At 36.7% G+C, this 19,554-nt stretch overlaps 1 long non-coding RNA gene across 2 annotated transcripts in view; it reads right to left on the bottom strand.

Annotated features, from left to right (window-relative positions):
• Nucleotides 1-11,566: 11,566 nt before the first annotated feature.
• The window catches only part of LOC125405535 (uncharacterized), a 133,966-nt gene continuing 125,978 nt past the window's right edge, over nt 11,567-19,554 (bottom strand). The window contains exons 3-5 of one of the 2 annotated variants that reach the window (XR_007233600.3): nt 15,190-15,329; nt 14,164-14,343; nt 11,567-12,040 (exon numbers count right to left, since the gene is read on the bottom strand). This is a non-coding gene — a long non-coding RNA (uncharacterized LOC125405535). The remainder of the gene's footprint in view (nt 12,041-14,163; nt 14,344-15,189; nt 15,330-19,554) is intronic. The other variant, XR_015003866.2, reaches the window with a different exon arrangement.

The following is a 19,554-nucleotide window of genomic DNA, read 5'->3' as shown; positions in this document are numbered from 1 at the left end:
TATTTGCAACATTGTGGCAACCAACTTTGGATAAGGCCTAGAGTATTTGACAGATCATTTTTAGAGGCAGGAATATTCAAAAGACTGGCCTACCCTGTGGTGGCATGGTTTAGCACTTGTTTTTCTTTGTATTCTACTTGTCCAGTTTGGATAGCGTGCATTTTGTCAGGAGTCAAGACAAAAACAGTTCTTTACCCAAAGGCCAGTTTTGACAGGAGGAAAACAAGCTCCAAGTGGAGTGCCTTCAGTGTCCAAATTCTCTTGGGAATAGATTAGTGCTTCCAGGAGCAATTGCGTCTTGTGTCAACAGAATCATGAGTCATTTAAATGCCATATTCTACATTTCTTTGAAGTGTTTGAAAATTTCCCATCTATGTGGGATACAATCTCTGTGCATTTAGAGAACCTGACTAACCAAAATGTCAAGGAGGTCAAACATGGGTTACTATTCACTTGTAATTCTTAATACCTAAATAGCTTAAATTACATTATAAAGGGTTCACATTGTAAAATTAAACAATCTTTAAGCAGATGTGCAGGAAATGAGAATAATGATCCCAAAATATAAACAATGAATTCCCATAACAACACAAGAAAACATGAGAGACCGAAGAGATGGGTCAGAGGTTAAGAGCACAGACTGCTCTTACAACACCCAACATGGTGGCTCACAACACTATAACTCCACTCCCACAGAATCTAACACCTTTTCTGGTCACCACTGATACTACATGCATATACGGCACAAATATGGATTCAGGCAAATATTCATGAAGATAAAATAAAAAGAAACAGCCTCTAAAAAGTGAACAGATTATAGTTAACATATACTTTTGATGAAAATGAAACTAAGTCTGTGTTTTAGGTAATTTCACAAAAGAGGAGACTTATGACACAGTATCAAAAAAATGTATGATAATAACTACTAAGAAAATATATTGGCTTGACCTAATAATAGCCTATGTTAGTGATGCAGAAGCATATCATGCTAAACTTTAATTTAAGAAGCAAATTATAAAATCAATATGGTGTGTAGGCACCCTGTCAATGAGTTCTAACATGCTTTATATCTCAAAAAGAAGAAACTTAACTTTTTGAAACCACAGCAATATAGGATCACTATATCATATTCAAATAACCACAGGAATCATAGTTGCCAAAATATAGAACTGATGTCCTACATGAATTTCATTTTCATTCCATTTTGAAAAAGTAGTAAAAGGGAACAAAAATAAATCAACTTCTTAGCTGTGTAAAAATCAATTTTTAACAAACCTAAATGCTCTGGTTTGAAACTGTCAGCTGAGGAATTCTGCATCAGAATTTTAAACTTGGATTTAATTATGCTCAAAATTTTCCACCCTATACTGAATCTAGGACCTCCAAAAATTTCCTAACCATAAATAGAACTAAAACTGACTTTAAGGCAAGATAGGACTCTGTTAAACAGTCCAGTTTCAAACAGGTCACTTTGGAGCAATGTTTCATTTATAATATTATTTTCTGTAAATAGTCATTAAACACCTACAAGTAAAGAGGAGAATATGAAATCCTACTTGAGCTGATGAACACTCCACATTTAGCAAAGACTGGACTGATCCAATTTCTTCAGTCCAGCACCAAAACTCAATGTTTGGATCATTATACTTCACTTTTCTTTCACACCGAGTTTAAACACACCTGTTAGACACTGAATTCTCTGCACACATTTAACAACAAACTTTGATTTTCTGTAACATATATTTGTTCTGACATAGAAAATTAACTCATATAATTTGGTATAATCCACCAAGAGCCTTAAAAAGAGATACACACAAATCAAAATGAAATAATCAAAATATCATTGTCATTTGCTTAGAAAATCTGTGGCCTGGAAAAAATACCTATCTTCTTGTTTATGGCAATGTGCTGGCTTTGGTTATTTGTGATATTTGTTTAATAATCTGGGATTTACTTCAGTGTGCTGTAAATATGCTTTATTACCTACGGCTAATAAAGAAGCTGCTTTAGCCTATAGAAGGGTAGAATACAGCTGGAAGAGATATATAGAGAGAGTAGGCAGACTCAGAGAGATGGCATGTAGCTTCCACAGTGATGCAGAGATGGAATGTCACAGATAGACTGAATTATGCATTTTATTGTGGTTTCTTTGAATTTTTGACTACAGAGAGATATTTGATTCTGGGGGCTGCTAAGTTAAGTGAACAGAAAGGTATCTTTACTTCAAATTTTGGGTTGGAGGGTGTGTTGCTTTGGATAAGAGGTTCTACTTTTGTTTCCACAGTAGATGAGAACCTATGGATCCTTCCAGGCTAATGTGGTTTTGATAGAACAAGACCCCCTGATAAGTCTCCATGAACCCTAAGAATACTTTGCCGAACTATCAACAGAAAGTTGATGTAGGTGGGTCTTTTTTCTATGTGTTGCTTTCATTGGTTAATTAATAAAGAAACTGCTTGGCCTGATAGGTCAGAACATAGGTGGGTGGAGTAAACAGAAGAGAATGCTGGGAAAAAGAAGCAGAGTCAGGCAGAGGCAGAGAGTCACCCGCCATGAAGCTGCCAGGTCAGACATGCTGAATCTTGCCCAGTAAGTCACTACCCCGTGGTGATACACAGATTATTAGAAATGGGTTGAGTCAGGATGTGAGAGTTAGCCAATAAGAGACTAGAACTAATAGGCCAGGCAGTGTTTAAAAGAATACAGTTTCCGTGTAATGATTTCGGGTAAAGCGAGTCGTAAGTTGGGCAGGAACGTAGCCCTCTGCTCATTTTACAGAAAGCAATCTCAAACACTAAGCCCAAATTCCCAAAATGACTGTTTATAAAAGTTTATTTTCATTTAAAAAAGGATGTGATATAGAAATGAATACTTTATACTAGTACAGACTTTGGTCTAGTGATATAAATTTAAGGTTGATTTGTAAAACTGCATATGCATTTCTCCTCTTGTTTAAGGAATTCTCTCTGTGCAGCTCATTTAAAAATGTAATGTATAATTTAAATTACAGATTAATAGATGGTAATTTTTAATAGTCAAACTTGTAGTCTTGTTAGCAAGATTTTTCTAAATGTACAGGGATATATCTCAAATGCATAGGTATTATTCAACCCTTTCCAAGACCTGCACAATATGGCATTTAAAATGTTTTAAGAACTTAGACTTTTCTCAACAGTGAGACTTGTCTGCTTCTGGCAGTACCAATTTACTTAAAAAGGATGGTGGGCAATGAAAATCTCATTATGGAATTGACCTTTGATGTGGCAAGGCTTCCCATTTGAACAAGCAGCTGTTCTTGCCTGGACTACTTTATGATATGCTGTATGAACTGGACATGCAGGACCCACAGAAAAGTGACTACTGAACTTTTCAAAAGACAGGATGTTCCTTGAGGGTTCCTGCTTCACAGAAGAAACTGCCAGATATTCTTCTGAAGGATAGAGAAGAAAGCAACTAATGAACTCTGCCAATATAGGTGAAACACTCTTTCAAACTTCCTGCTTCATAGAAAAGTCTGCTAGATACTATAAGCTTGTAGGCTGAAGATGGATGTCCCAATGTTACAAAAAACTTTGGGTGATTGTCTGTAGTAGCAGACTGCTTGTTTGTTCCCAGCCACCTGGCTAGCTTAGAACCAAAAAATCACACAGAAACTATATTCCTTAAATCATTGCTAGGCCCATTAGCTCTAACTTCTTATTAGCTAACTCTTACATATCAGTTTAACCCATTTCTAGTAATCTGTTTATCACCATGTGGCAGTGGCTTACTGGAAAAGATTTGGCATGTCTGACTCTGGCTTCTCCATGGTGTCTCTCTCCCTGCCTTTCTTCTCCCTGCATTCCATTTAGTTTTTCCCACCTAGCTCTATTCCCCTAAAACTCTGCTATAGGCCCCAAACAGTTCCGTTATTAACCAATGAAAGCAACACATAGACAGGAGGACTTCCCACATCATTAAACTCATATTGGGCCCCAATTTGTAGGATCACGCTACTTGTTTATTCCTGGCTGCCCTGCTTGCTTAGAACCAATAAAACACACAAAAACTGTATTTCTTAAATCACTGCTTGGCCCATTAGCTCTAACTACTTATTGGCTAACTCTTACATCTTAGTTTAACCTTTTTCTAGTAAATTGTATATCATCACATGGCAGTGGCTAACTGGCAATGATTCAGCATGTCTTACTCTGGCCTCTCTATGGCATCTTTCTCTCTGTCTTCCTTCTCCCAGCAATCTGTTAGGTTTTCCCCACCTAGCTCTGTTCCCCTAAAATGTTGCTATAGGACCAAAGCAGTTCCTTTATTAACCAATGAAAGCAACACATAGACAGAAGGACCTCCTACACCAACTGTCCAGGCAGTGATAAATCTCCATTAATTCTAGAACTTTGGAAGTTGCATACAAGGCACTTTCTACTTACTTAGGTAATATTATATTTTTCTGAGGTCTTTGAAGAGTTGAAGACAGACATCTATAGTTATAGTTTTCCTTAGTTATGATAAAAAATCAGATATAAAACTTTAGACTCACAAAGATAGGATAGATGATATTTTCCTTAATTTGCTAAATGCAAATGGACTAAATCTTGTAACTACAGCTTTTGCTTGATAACTGTTTTGTATTTATAACTTATTATGCAAAAGTTAAATCCCTCCTTTTTATTTAGTTAGAAAATAGGAAGTAATGTGTGATTCCCCTCTGTATGGTATGCTGTGAATATGTTTTATTACCATTGGTTAATAAAGAAGCTGCTTCAACCTATGGCAGGGCAGAATATAGTGAGGCTGGAAGAGAAGAAGAGAGAAAGTAGGCAAAGTCAGGGAGATGTCGTGTAGTTGCTGATGGAGAAAGACAGTGGACCACTGTAACCTTATCGGTAGGTCACAGTCTAATACATTACTGGTAGACCAGAGCCTAATACACAAATACACAGATTAATAGAAAAGGGTTCATTTAAGATGTACGAGTTAGCCAGGAATGTGTCTAAACTATTGGCCAAGCTGTGTTGTAATCAATATAATTTCTGTGTGACTATTTGTGTCTGGGCATCTGGGAATGATCTCCTACTACAGTTTAATATTACTATAACGTGTTATATAATATCACCATATCCAGTTTATAAATCTTTTATTATCTTAGTGAGCTCTTTTGAATCACAACTAGAAATATTCCTTGGGTGGCATGGTCAGTCCCACTTCTCAGAATTCATGTGCTTACTGTAACATTTATGATTTATTTAAAATTCAAGGGTTAAGGAATAAAAAATTAAATATCACATTAGCCTTCAAAAATCATGAAATTTCACAGAAAAATTCACAATTTTTCATTTTTTTATTAAAAATACAGTACTGAGGTTGAACTTTTCAATGGGACAATCAATAGAGACTGAATATTTGCCTCTTTAGACCAATTATAACCAGTCAGGCACCTTATAGTATTCATTATTCCCTAATGTTTAGTCCTAGGTTAAACACTAGGACTCATGTTTCTGTGACACTGTAACCTGATCTAATCATCGATACCTATTAACCACACATAGGAGCTCCATTAATTCAACTTCTTGGTAACATCTATTATAGTCAAAACCATCCATAAGGAATATTCACAGAAAATAAAATTAACACCTAACTAGAATTAATTTAAGCTGTACAGTTATCTTTTATGTCAAGAAGTTTTGAACTCCAGGATCTTAGATGGCCTTATTTAGAACTCCTAAGTACATCATCACTTGAATACCCAGAGTTTTTAGCCTCCTGCTTAGCCATCCAAGCATACTGCCATGACTCCCTCCAATACCTTCTCCCATTATTTAAATTGCACAGAGTTTTTTTTTCTGGTGTCAGAAAAATCCGACCAAGTTGAGAGCAAAGAGAGGACCTTCCTTTCTATGTCTCCTATTGTCACTGAGGACATACTCCCACAAATGTCTCAAGTTGAATTCTTCTCATCATTCATGTTCACACCAGGGAAACCAGGCTCTAGAAAGCACATCACATTATCTTTATTCCAAGTTCTCCAGCAAAGCAGAAAATCAATAAAATGTCTGTAGTTGTGTGAAGAAAGAGGTTTAGTTTAAACAATAACTTACAGGATTAAGGAGTCTGCTAAATCCAAATCTAAAGGGAGGGCTAGCATGCTAGATACCAAAGAATAGCCAAGGCTGTTTCTCAAGTACCACAATCCATTTGCTACCAGGATGCTTTTTGCAGAGGTCAGTCCTCTGGTCTAATCAGGTATTCAACTAGTTGGGAAAACTCTACCTTTACTATAGGGAATGATGTACTTTACACAAATTCCAGATCTTAAAATGTTGATCTCACTCCCCTCCCCCCAAAAAATTCTCAGAAAAATCTAAAATAATCTTTCATTATTTCTGGGTGTTGTGGCCCAGCCTTGCAGTCACATAAATTTCACAATCACACTTAAGAAAAATGTGACAGAAGAATGAAAAGTGGGAATATAGAATAGCTACGTCAGACTGAAACTGATCCATTTTAAAAGACACAGTGGTTTATTATATTGCTTAAAATCAAAGGTTCAAGGAAACCAATGAACTTGAAAGGAAATGCACACTCTACATCAGCACCCCAATGGATGAGGTGGATAGTGAGATGAGCCTCTTAATAACAGCGCTGAGCCAGGTGACCATCTGAAAGTGACTATCCTCAAAGCCAATGTGATTTCAAACACAACTATTTGAAGTTTCTTCTTATATGAAGGTTGATTCATTGTCCCTTTCATAAAATCCTTCTTACACGACAAAAACATAAAGGTCTCATCTCATTTTATCATTTGCATCTACTGTAAGGAATCTCGGGGTTAACTTTTTATTCAACCAGAGAACACCAGTAGTAGCTATCACAGTAACGAGAGTGCTTGAGAGACAGACAACAGAGCTGGTGGAAGTTCAGGTTCAGTTACATCTGCTTGCCTTCACATTGCACATTGGGTGAAATTACATTCTGTATATATGCCTCCCTTTCATTCTCCGTTCTTCTGTTGCTGGATAAGAAAGTTGACTCTGTTTTCTTGCTGTGACTAGCCTATCAATAATCTTAGACATGCAAGTCTCTCTGTGGTAGGAAGCAGAGTCCTCTGGGCACATGCTTATGGGTGGTAGCTGGGTCCTGTGGTAACTCTATTTTTTTTAGGGTCATCCAATGCTCTATCCTTAGTGGTTGTATTTGATTACACTTTCACTAGAATTTGATGATTGCTCTTCTTTCCCCAAAGCCTCATCAACATTGAGAAGTACCATTGGTTTTTTTCTTCATATGTGTATCCTAATTTTTAATGTTTATATGCACACAAATAAGGGCTTGTGAGCGTGGATATAAAGAATGACGCTAGACAACAAGCTGTGAGATGTGAAAAGGAAAGGGGCGAGTCAAAACGTCTCATGTGGCGTGAAAATGAGGCTACAGGGTTGAGTGACCACAGGAGAGGGGGGAACAAAAAGGAAGAAGCAGAAAACAAAAAAAAATCGTCTGAAAATGCCTAAGTCACAATCTAATGAAGCTTTAAATATTTATTTATTTGTTTGTTTGTTTTTGGGTAAAGTCTGAAAGGACTTTACTTGAAACTGAATTCATGAAAACAAAAAAGAAATGGCAGCAGTAATTTGAGATAGGAAAACTATATGGTAGTCCCAAGATCTAAAGTTTCTTTTGTATATATCCTCCCTAAATCTTAAATATGGTCAAGACTTGTAGCAGCTTCTTCTACTACAGCTACCGTGATGATGACAAGGATGACGACAACGAGGACCACCACCACTTTTTCTGAGAGTTCTCATCACATAAGAATTAATCTAGTCACATAGGAATTATATTTCTAATAACCTTGGTCATTATGAAGCTAAAGTTAAAGGTCTGACTGGAGTCAGACTTGATGACATGTGCCATTAACTCAGGAAGCAGGGGAATCTCTTAGAATTCAAGGCCAGCCTAGTCTACAAAACAGTTTTAGGCTAGCCAGAGATGCATAGTGAGTTTCAAAAAAACAACCAAAAACAAAATAAAAAATAAACCTAAAGCCCACAAAGTCTAATGTGGGTTTTGTAATGACAAAAGTCCAAATAGTCTATATTTCTGCAGTGGAAATATCTTCTGTCCAATCTTCCTTATTAAGAAATGTTTGCTGTCACCGTTGATTTATATCATCTGATCTAGTTTTCAAATGTGTCATTATAAATTCTATAAACTGTTTGTGGATTGAGACATGGAATTGATGCCTAAGGAGATTGTTTTAAAAGCAGAATGTCTCTTCTTTGGAAATCCGAGAATCCCCAAAACTGTTTAAGATTTTCTAGTTCTCTATTTGTTTTTAAGACATCCCAGAGGTGAAAACAGGCTCCCACCCTTCACCTTGATGCCACTACTGATTTCTCTAATTCTAGAATAAACCTTTCACCTCATTTTCTATACACAGAGAGAATAGCTTTCATTTCATCAGCAGAAATGCCCCTTTAATGCAACTTGTTAAGACACCCTCCTAACACCCACGCTAAGAAAGTTAGTGTGATAAACACAACCCTATCAGAAACTGGAATTAGGAAGAGAACTGTCTTTGTTGGTAATACGCATCCTGTAAAAAGGTGCATGATTAAGTGCAAAAAAGAAAGAAAAGACACTATTTAGGAAATTCATCACTTCACACCGACTTCTATAATACACAAAACATTTTAGAATATTTTCCTTGATTTTTGTAAATATTAGTATATGATTTTAGAAAGCATTTGTGTTAACAAGTTCTTGAAGAATATTCTTAGCTCATGCTCTCCATGTTTTTCCCCTAATCATAGTAATAAAATACAAGAATAATTAATATGTTTGCACTTTCCTATAATTTTTCTGTCAGCTCCTTTCATCGGCTTCTGTTTTCTAGCCAATAATTTCATGCGATGAGAAAATGAGCAAAAATAAAAGATATGAATTACTTTTTCCTCTCACCTTTTGAAAAACATTTCTAAAATCTTCTGGTATCTACTCATTGGTGTGTGCTTATGCTTGTGTATTTGTGTTTTTGTATATTCATATGTTTCTCTCTGTATTTGCATTTGTGTGTTTGATTTGTGTGTTTCTGTTTTTGTGTGTTTGTGCATTGTATGCTTGTGAAAGTCAGATAAATCCCTCCATGTCTGATAATCTTAGTTTTTTGAGAAGCATCTCTATACATACCTGGAGATCACCAATCAGTAAGTCTGGCTGGTCAGTAACCTGGGATTATCCTGGCTCTCTCTCAACTTCCCACCAGGACCACAGAAGGATGGAATGCAGAGCTTTTAACATGGTTTTGGGACTAAAACTCGGGCAACCATTTTACTCGCTGAGCCCCATTCTTATCTTACTAGTTTTTACTATTTTTAGGTGATACTCCTTGAGAGTCAGTCCTATAGGCATGCTTGATGTTGTGATTGCAAATTTCTCTGAAACTATTAAATGATTCAGTTGTATGGATTCTTTTATCTCACTTTACACATAGGCACACTGAAAGGAATTAAACCCTTCTTGTCCTTGTAAATGGCAATAACTTAAATGGTTCAAAAGCCCAGTTCCCACTGTCATCTCTTCTCAGTGACTCTAAACACTACAATTTATATGGGGCAGGGCTAGCCCAACGTTCAGCAAGATGCATGAACTAGTCTCTACAGTATCACTGTGATTTTAAGAGGGAAGAATTATGAGCATCCTAAATCTAGGTGCCTTTTAAGGGTGAAAAAGGACACCACCAAGCAGCCTCAGTGGGCCAGAGCCAATGTAGATGAAGGAGGGGTAATCCACAATGTACCAGATATCCCTGCCTTGGAAGTTAATCTCACTGACTGCACTTTACATAGAACGATTTGTCAACAGATTGCTTTCTGTTTGTTATAATTCTCATACTCAGGAAGAAGGGAAGTGGCCACCCTAGTAATGTAAATACGTTGGAGGTGCTCCTCTCCATCTTCATGATTAATTCTACCAGAGGTACAAATTTGCATGAATGAATGTCAGTGTGTTTTCTGCCCTGAACATTTCCTGCTGGCTTCAGTTCAGCCCTGCTGACATTTATTACAAACAATAGCTAAAGATTCCTGATTTAATAGCTGTCGTGGCCCCACATCTGAAGGTAATGTCTGTAATAAAAGCAGACAGGACAGGCTCATAACAAATACTAATCAGATTGTGTTTGCACGTGTAATGGATAAGCCTCACACACACACACACACAAATGTGTTGGTTACTCTTTAAATGCTGCTGCTAAAAGTCACAGTTCAGGAACGTATTGGCTGCTTTATTTTCTTTTCATTTCTCTCCATCCTCCATCTCCTTTAAGTAAGCAAGGCCTTGGTGCACAATCAAGATTGAATATTATCCTCCTTTTTATCTGGAAAAAATAGGACACTAAACACAGAAGACTGGCTGTGTCCTTTTATTCATCTTTTGTTGCTCCTTATAAACAAAGGGCATTGTCCCCTGATAAATTCCATTTTCTGCCTCTTATTCAAAGGTAGTTTACACACAAGCTCCAGCGATTCGCACACAATGAAGGTACTGACAAAGATACAAATAACTTCCAAAGTTCTTTCAACCTGTTGACCCAGATGTCCCTTGGAAAGATATAAACTAGCCTTCCACACCTCTTACAATTGATAAAGGAGACTGTAAAACCTGATCACAAAAAGAAGACACACTGTGACTACTAAAGGCAGGCTTTAAAAGCCTGCGGGAATAAAAGGTGTTCTTCTCTTTATCCAACCCAAACCGCAAAAGCCTGCACATGAAAACTGAAGGTCAAATTAGCATTGTCTTCACCTTGACATTTAAACATATAGGAATTTCACTCCTGTGGCATTAATTGTGAATATCTTCATGAAAATACAACTTTCCTTACTTTTCCATTTTCAATTTTCCATTCCAGACTAAATTGTGCAGAAAATCATACTTAGAGATGATTATAGTCACTAGGATTGTCATATAAATTCTATTGAAATGAATTATCTGAAAGGCGTTTATTTTTCTGCATATAACTTTGGTGGTAGTGGCTACTGAAGTCCCCATCACAAAGTGTTTTAAGGTCTTCCGCAGTATCCACTCAGTAAACTCTCACTTGAAGTCGAAATATTCTGGACTCTGGCAGAGACTGGGAGCAGAATATCATTTTTATACCTTTTTCCTATTCTTTGAAAATTTCATATGTGTATGCAATATATTTTGATCATGCCTGTATAGCTCAATTTCCTCATTCCAACTATACCTGGGACCCTCCTCCAGAAAAGCCTGTCTCCTAGATCTCTTTTCTTTCTTTCTATTATGACCTACTCCATGTCCATTTATCCAGAATCATTTGAGATGCCATACTCCTCCACTTCCCCATTTCTCTAAGGAATTCATGAGGACAATGAGAAGACAATGTGAATTCTAGTCCAACTGGTTCTTTTAAAACTCTGCCCTTGGGCCACTCTTGAACCATTCAGGCAGCTGGACAGCACTATCAATGTGACTAGAAATGGGTGCTTCCAGGGGAAGTAAAATGACAGAGTCAACAACAAGAACATCCCATGGCCTTGACATTCAGAGGCAAGTTTGAACTGTTCACTTTATTTTACTAGTTGACATGGTCTCCTTTTCACAATTTGTGTCACCATTATTATCTTCAAAAGATGGAGGAAACGAGGCCAAACATATATTTTCAGGAATCACCGATTGCGAAGAATGTTAAACCTTGGAAGACAGTTGAGAAATTACTTATTTTATTTGGTTCCTTGGGATAGTATGGTTCAGGAAGGAAATGATTCATCAAAAGTCACACTCAGCATTGGATTAGACATTGGACTGATTAGACATTAGACTGTTTCAAGTCCTGGCTTGGTGTTCTTTCCTGTTCACCCTCGCCTTATTTAGTCATTTCCAGATCACAAGAACTAACTTCTGTTGTTTACGACATTAGATGCAAAGCAAATTTACTGAATTCTTCACCTATAGGTTTCTCAGATCTCAGAGATACATTGCTCACAGATAAGCCTGGGCCATCAGTTTCTGACACATGTCTTCTCTGTTGGGATGAAAAAAAAACAAAAAAGATCTTGCTTTAGAAGACAAAGAACAGTTTCATAATCACTCATTTATGGCTTTCTGTCATGGCCAGATTCCAAAAACCAGTCCAGGTTGCTGAATTATGTGTTCTGTGTCACTGTCCCAACATTTGCATTACTAATTGCTATGTTCTTTCCAGATTCACATTTCATACTCTCGGCCAATTAAGTGTGGTTTCTTCTGTCTCCCGTCATTTTCCCTACACGTATATCATTTCATTTAAATGTGAACTACTGTCAGAATACATCTTACATATATTAACTGCAGTATATCCCTACTGTGTTCTGATATGGGAATGCCATTTCCCAATGTTGTTTCTGTGCTCCTCAGATGTGGTCTCTCCTTGGACCTGTTCACAAATAACAATCAGATATGGATTATTCCTACTATAATCTCTTGGTGTCCTTCCTGTCACTTGTTACTTCATAGAAATAACATTACTATCTACACTACTGCTATTACAGATTCACTAAAGACCATTTTTGACTCATTCATCCTTATACTATGCACTGTATCGTGAAGGTTCTTACCCATCACTAAGAATATTTTTATACATTATAAGTAACGTTTATTATCCAGAAATCATATATTTCATTCTTAGAAAAAAATGTTTTTTTTAAATCATGAACCAATGTGTCTTTTAATGGTACATTAACACTAGAGAACAATAGATGTTACTTCAATGTCATAAGTGTTATAGGAAAGCTGAAGAGAAAATGAGCTTGAGACTCCACTATGCTTTGGCTAGCTGAAAGATGTCTGACTGATAATTAAATGTTTCATGAGAGAAGTACAGATCATCAGAAAGTCAAACATGGTCACCCCTGCAAAGGGACACATGCAACTTAGTTTTATAGCTCCACAGAGCAATGCTGTGGTAGGAACTTTTTAAACGATCATATCAGACATCTATTGACTGGGAACCCAATAAACTATTCATTGCCCAGAAGAACTGGATTAAAGTACTTTTAGATCTGATGTCTTTAGCTGAGAATTGATATAAAAGAGAATCTAGGTCTGTAGATGCATCATCAGCTATGCGGTCCCAAAGATAACAGGAATGTCTGTGACAATGAGAATAAACAGTCCTGTTTCGAGTCTGGTATATCTATAGACCTGGTCAGGGTTGCAGTTGGTTTTATTTTTGTTCTTTGGGGACCTGCCACGCAATTCTCAAATAAATACATGGAGATTTATTTTTTCTTATGAATGCCCAGCCTTGGCTTGGCTTATTTCTAGATAGCTTTTTAAAATTAAAATTATCCCATTTCTCTTTAAGTATGGTTTTCCTTGGGGCTTTTACCTTTCTTTATTCTAAATATCTTTCTTTCCTTCTTGCTCCATGGCTGGCTGAGTGGCTGGATGGCTGGTCTGTGGCATCCTCCTCTCCTTCTCCTTTTCTTGCTCCTCCTTCTTCTCTAGATTTCTCCTCTTATTTGTTCTCTCTGCATGTCAGCCCTACCAGTTTCTCTCTCCTGCCTAGCGATTGTCTGTTCAGCTCTTTATTAGACCAATAAGGTGTTTTAGACAGGAAAAGTAGCACAGCTTTACAGAGTTAAGCAAATGCTACATAAAAGAATGCAACACATCTTTGCATCGTTAAACAAATAATCCACAGCAAAAACAAATGTAATATACATTAAGCTAATATACACAACACAGGGTTCTAGAAATTTTCTAAGGAAATGATACTAGTTCAAGAGGGAAATAACCAAAATAAGCACATTGAGGTAATTTTTAAAGCTTATGCTATAATTTTTAGAGGGTTTCTTGAAGGGAGGGAGGAAGGAAACTGTACACAGGAAGCAGAGAGCAAAGCTAAGAGATGAGTAGAAAAGACAGAAGAATAGCATTTACGTTAGATGCAAGAGAGAAATGGAAGGAAAATCTCAGAAGCAAAGTAGTGCTGAGCTCAACTCCAACCCCACTCTCAGGGTTCCTCTCTGTTGCTGCATTGTACAGAGCTAGAGCATGCATGGCGTTTACCGTCTCTGGTGTATCCATCACTTCCCTCTTATGTTTTCGGAAAGGCACAAGTTTGGGCCTTTGCAGGTCCACTTAACTTTTTGTGACATAGCTTACCTTTCTTTTGGACAGTTTACCCAGATCCAAACTGCTCAAGATATGATGTGTTGGAAAGGTGCTTCAGATCTCAGTGGACTGCAGCTTCTGGTTCAATCTCTGGAACTGAGATAGAATTCTGCATTTACTAAGCATTTATGCTTCGTGGAGGTACCTGGGCCTCACTTCAGGAGGGAGGATCTAAAAAATACATTGAAGAAAATTTGGCCTAAAGAACAGACACGATTAAAAACTACTGCTTAACGCTTAAGCGCTGTTTCCACAAAACTCAACCTTTGTGTAGATTAAATATACTTTGAATAATAACACTTTATATTGTGTCAAAGCCTCAGAATATATCATTTATATTCCTTGCCATATACAAGGAACATTTTTAACCACTTGCTTTCTGTATTTATCTTATTCCTTTGTTTACTATACTTCTCTTAATGGGTCTCAAATGAGAAATGCTGACTTCATAGAACTTAATTACCTAAAATCCCCACTTCCTTATTGACTACCAAAAGCAAAATAGCTTTTTGTGTTAACATTTCAAAATGTCCAATTTAATTTATGGAAGACAGTACTTTTTAGCTCAGTGTATATAGATGATGAATCCTGTTTTTTTCTTGTCTTATGAAAAGACCATTCTTATCACCCTCACAGAAATATGTCTCACATAGAGACATATTGCAAAAATCCAGGAGCAAAACTGCTCACAATTTGTTGGAAATGTCTGTGGCATCTACAAAACAATTGTATCTGCAGTAAGTAAAGCATCCCCTCCACTGGTGAGAAAATTAGGTTTGACATCACATCATGACTGAATTGCTTCTGCAATATCCCATAACAGTATAATTCCATTCATGTCTTTGAAAACAAAAGCAGAGTCTCTGGCTTTCTACATGGGCATTGGGCTTGGAGATAACTCAATAATAGCAAGGACACTTTGTTGGTGTGGTCATTCTGAGACATTTGAATCCAGAGCTTTCAGAACTCCAGTTATGGTGGCTATTTTGAGAAAGTCCAAGGTCACAAAACACACACAGCTTAATTGCAGTCGCTTCTCTGATGCCTTCAGCACACGATGGTTTTCTCCTTTTAAACACATTCCAGGCTTTGCAATTAACAGAGCAACTTTACTACTCCCTCCCCATCTCAATCAGAAGTCTTTCAAGACAGCCATTCTGCAAAACACAAAATCAGGGAGAAAAGCAACTAAATCAAACTCAAATAAAAAGCAGTGATAGAGAGCTTCAACAAAGTCCACACAAGGAATCAAGCTTGCTTTTAAACAAAAATATTGACATAGCAATTTAAAATAAATACCAGCTTCATATGCTGAACACTTTATTATTGGCTCACAGGACGGCAAAAGCAAGGAACACATTCTTCTCTGAAACATTGCCAGAGGCAAGCCTCTTCAAAGCCAAACATTGTGACATGCTCTAAAGTAGCTTGCCATCATGTTGATTGTTGCATTTGGTATAACATAACGCCTGCATGTTCATTAAGCCTACATTTTTGCAATTAAGGTACATATGTTTAGCTTCTACAAATGTCTGAGAGCCAGGTGGAACAAGTCAATCGCGCTGGTGACATTGAACATTTCTATAACAATGCTGAATTCTAGCTTAGTGTTCTGCAGTCTGCCTATTATACAGCAAAACAGAATTGCCAATATGCCCTTTTGTGCAAAACTGTAAAAGCTCAGAAGATCTTAGCAAACACTGGCTATGTCACGGCTAAAATACGTAAAGCAGATGTCTACAATTATCCTGTTTAAAAGTTTCATTGTAAAAAAAAACCTTCAAATACAGCACTGTTGCCAGTAATTGTGCATTAATTGGCTTCATTCAACTCTGAAGGTCTAACAGAAGTGTCCTCTGATTTGCTGTCACCAAGGCACACTTTATGATAATATGTTGAGTAGGTCTTTGTTCTTTCACTGCCTTTTTAATCTTTAAGTAAAGTGCCTATATACAAAAGTCAAGGTGATTGTGTGCTGATAATTAATATTATTCCCCCCAGCATTTAAAAAGCAGAGATTATCAATGGGTTTTATTATAAGCCAGAATAGGTACTGCCAGACTCTCACAGGCAGGCAGAGAATAAAGATGCTGACCTGTAGGTAAAGTGCTAAGTTTAAGTTCATTGGAAACTTGTAATCCTGCGCACTTGGACAAATGAAATGTTAGGTGTCAAGTATCTAAACAAAATATGGCTTTTACAAATAAATCCCAGCAAGGCTGCAGTTGTGTGACCTTGCCCAGTCTACCTCTCTTGGTAGAGCACAGTAGAATTCTCGTCGTAATGCCAGGACGCGCTAATTAGCTGAAAGCTATATCTCGGGTGAAAGGGCAATGGGGAGGCAAAACAAAGATTGCTTCAAAATTGTTCTTCCTGTGTTTTCTGGACAGGGGTTCAGAAAGATTGCCTAAAGTGCACAGGCTCTTTTTGATATTTCTGACAGTTAAAGTACCCTAAATTGGAAAGTGCTCCTACACAGCAGGATAAAGGAGAAAACAGTTGCTGGAGAGGGTTGATGGTTATGAGAATGGTTCCTCTGGCAACTGTAAATACCTGTGGAGTTTGTGGGAGTTTGTCTTGAAAACTTTGAAAATGTTCCATGCACATACTGTGCGAAGTCTTCCATGTCTTACTCCTACCCAGTCTTCCACACCTAACCACCCACAACTCAGCACCACTGTTCAGGGCACCTGTTTGGAGGTCAGAGGACAATTTTGCTGACCCAGTTATCTCCTTCTACCTGTATAAATTCAGGGATCAACTTCAGTTGTTCAGGCACTGCAAAAAGTTCCTTTACTTACTGAGCCGTCACAACAACTCAGATCTAGTTTTTTTTTTATTATCTCAATCAACCTGACATGTCCTTCATTCAGAAATATTAATCTCTAAGAGTAAAAAAAATCAATAAAAAGCAAGTTAAATGTTTCAGTAAATCTAAGTGTGAAGAAAAATTATGGTCCTAGACACTGGGGATTTTGCAATTGTCAAAAAATTTCAACATTAAATGGAGTCTGTCTAATATGAGGTATTAAAAATGTTAAAGTTTTAGAAGTCTAGGAAAATGCTTAAAAGAATATCCAAAATAAAACAACTAAGATACCAAAGAAATTATCATTAGAACCACTTAATAGATGCACTAATTTAAATCTTGAAACTAAATCTTAAGTAGTAACCTACTAGAGATAAGAAAATTAAATAAACAAAAAGAACCTTGAATGAAAGAAACCTGAATGAACTCTGCCAGAACTAGACGACTGCTTTGTCAAAGAGAACAAGCCACCAAACAGCACTAGAGCTTGTGAGCTATGAACATGGCATAATTACCTTGATTTTAGTAAGCATAAGGAGGTGGGTATGAAAACATTTTTTAAAAGGTTGATAAGGAAAAAGACTGAGCAAAGAAACTCTTAACCTAATACAGACTATAATCAGACAATATGGCCAGAGTTTGAAAGCAAACCAAAGTTTGTAAATCCAGTCAGCAACTTAACTTCCTGCTATGTATTGGGCTGACAACAAACTTTGTCAAGAAGGTGAAGTCTGGCTTATCTCTCTTTACTTGCTCTAGAATAAGAGTGACACCTAAAAAGAGGAACAATAACAACAAGAGAACGGCAATGATAATTATAGATTTCACATAAATTATAAAGTAAAACAAAAGAGAGAAAGAGAATGGGCGTGGCATCATGCACCTAGGCTGGAATCCTAGCACCTGGAAAGCAGGCAGTCAACTGTGAGTTCGTATGCAGAATGAATCACTAAGCAAGATGATGGGTCATAGAATTAATAAAAAGATTTAACTGATGCTTAAAAACATCATACTTTTCTAGATTAACAAGGAATCCTTTGATTAAATAGAAGATCATAAAATCAGAGGATATGAGTTGAGATCATATAGCCATAACAACTAACTCCAGAATTATACATGGGATACTCCACTTTGAAGCACATTCAAAGACCTATTTAAATGATTTCCATTGAAGAGTATAAAAATTTAGGGGACATATTCAGAGAGGCTTAAAAAAGTGTAAGAAAGATACAAAACCCATTTTATCAGTTATGTGAAATGGATAAGTTTATTGCCACAAGATGATATCTCTTTCCTGGGTTTATTTAGACTGTAAATAATAAAGGGACTTCAAAATTACTGACAGTAGTTCGTAACATTGCATCATACTTTCCTGCAAAAAAAAATGTGTCAACATACCAAATACATGTATTTGTAAGGTTTCTTTACACAGTATATTTTAGGTAGGAAGCCAGAAATAAATATTCTAAGAAATCCAAATTGAAGCACATTGCATTCCCATAGGTTAACTTTTTGCTTAAGTTTGAATTAGCTGTAAATATCTCTCTATATCCCCTAATGTCCCATTCTTACATTTCTAACTTAGAAAGTACCGTTGAGCTGTTTAACCAAGAAGTGAGATGATAACAAGATCATCCAGTTTCAACTGTTACTTGGAAAAATCTGCAAAGTTCTTGATTTCCTGCATGCGAAAATATTTCCTATAGATATTTTAGGAGACAAAGGCAATGAAGAAGGCTGTGGGGAATATTTTTCGTTAAATTAAAGCTTAATTTCTGTAGTATCTGTTCACTGTGGCTGTGCCAGTGTTTGTGTGCACTTGCACGGCAACACCACTGTCTCTGTAAGTTGGCAGTACATTCTGATTGTCATGACTTGCTTACAATGTGAAATATCGTAATATGCAAGTCCCAGCACCCTTAGAAGAAATAGAGTCCAAGCCTTCAGATTTTCCAAAAGAATATGCTAAAAAGAATATATATCAACATCTTTTATATAAATATCCCTTTTTGCAGAGGCTATATTTAATAGAATAGGCATTTATGGTCACAAAAGTTTTAAAATGAAACACAACAAATCATAGCACCAATTGGTGACATTTGTCTTTCCTAAGCCCAAAGAAATCAGCACCTGTCAATTTCAGGTCTCTTTGTTTCTGACAGTAAGAGTGGCCTCAAGTGCTCATTCATTTAGCAGCCAAGGCTATCTTTGTTGTTTCCAAAAGAAAAGTATTTGCTAACTTTATACCAGTCTAGTGGCCTTAAAATAAAAATATAGAAACTGAATTATAAGTTGGTGAATAACTCCCCACTTTGCTGTCCCATAAGTCTTACAGTAGTATTATGATTAAAACTAAATCTTGCATTAAAAACTTCTTTCCAAAGGAAAAGACAAGACAGGAGGTTTGAAATTAGAATATTTTAATTAAAACCCTCATTGCTTGATTTTCATCACATTGCAGCTGTTGATTTTCAAATACATGTGTGGTTATTTTTTTCCTCCTGCCTCTCTTTGTAAGATAGAAATATTTTCCAAGAAAAAAAATAGTTGCTCTTCTTTTTTTTTTAATACCC

This window comes from Myodes glareolus, chromosome 1 (genome assembly GCF_982192425.1).
Source record: "Myodes glareolus chromosome 1, mMyoGla1.1, whole genome shotgun sequence".
Classification (NCBI taxonomy): Eukaryota; Metazoa; Chordata; class Mammalia; order Rodentia; family Cricetidae; genus Myodes; species Myodes glareolus.
This window is presented reverse-complemented; position numbering and strand designations above follow the sequence as displayed.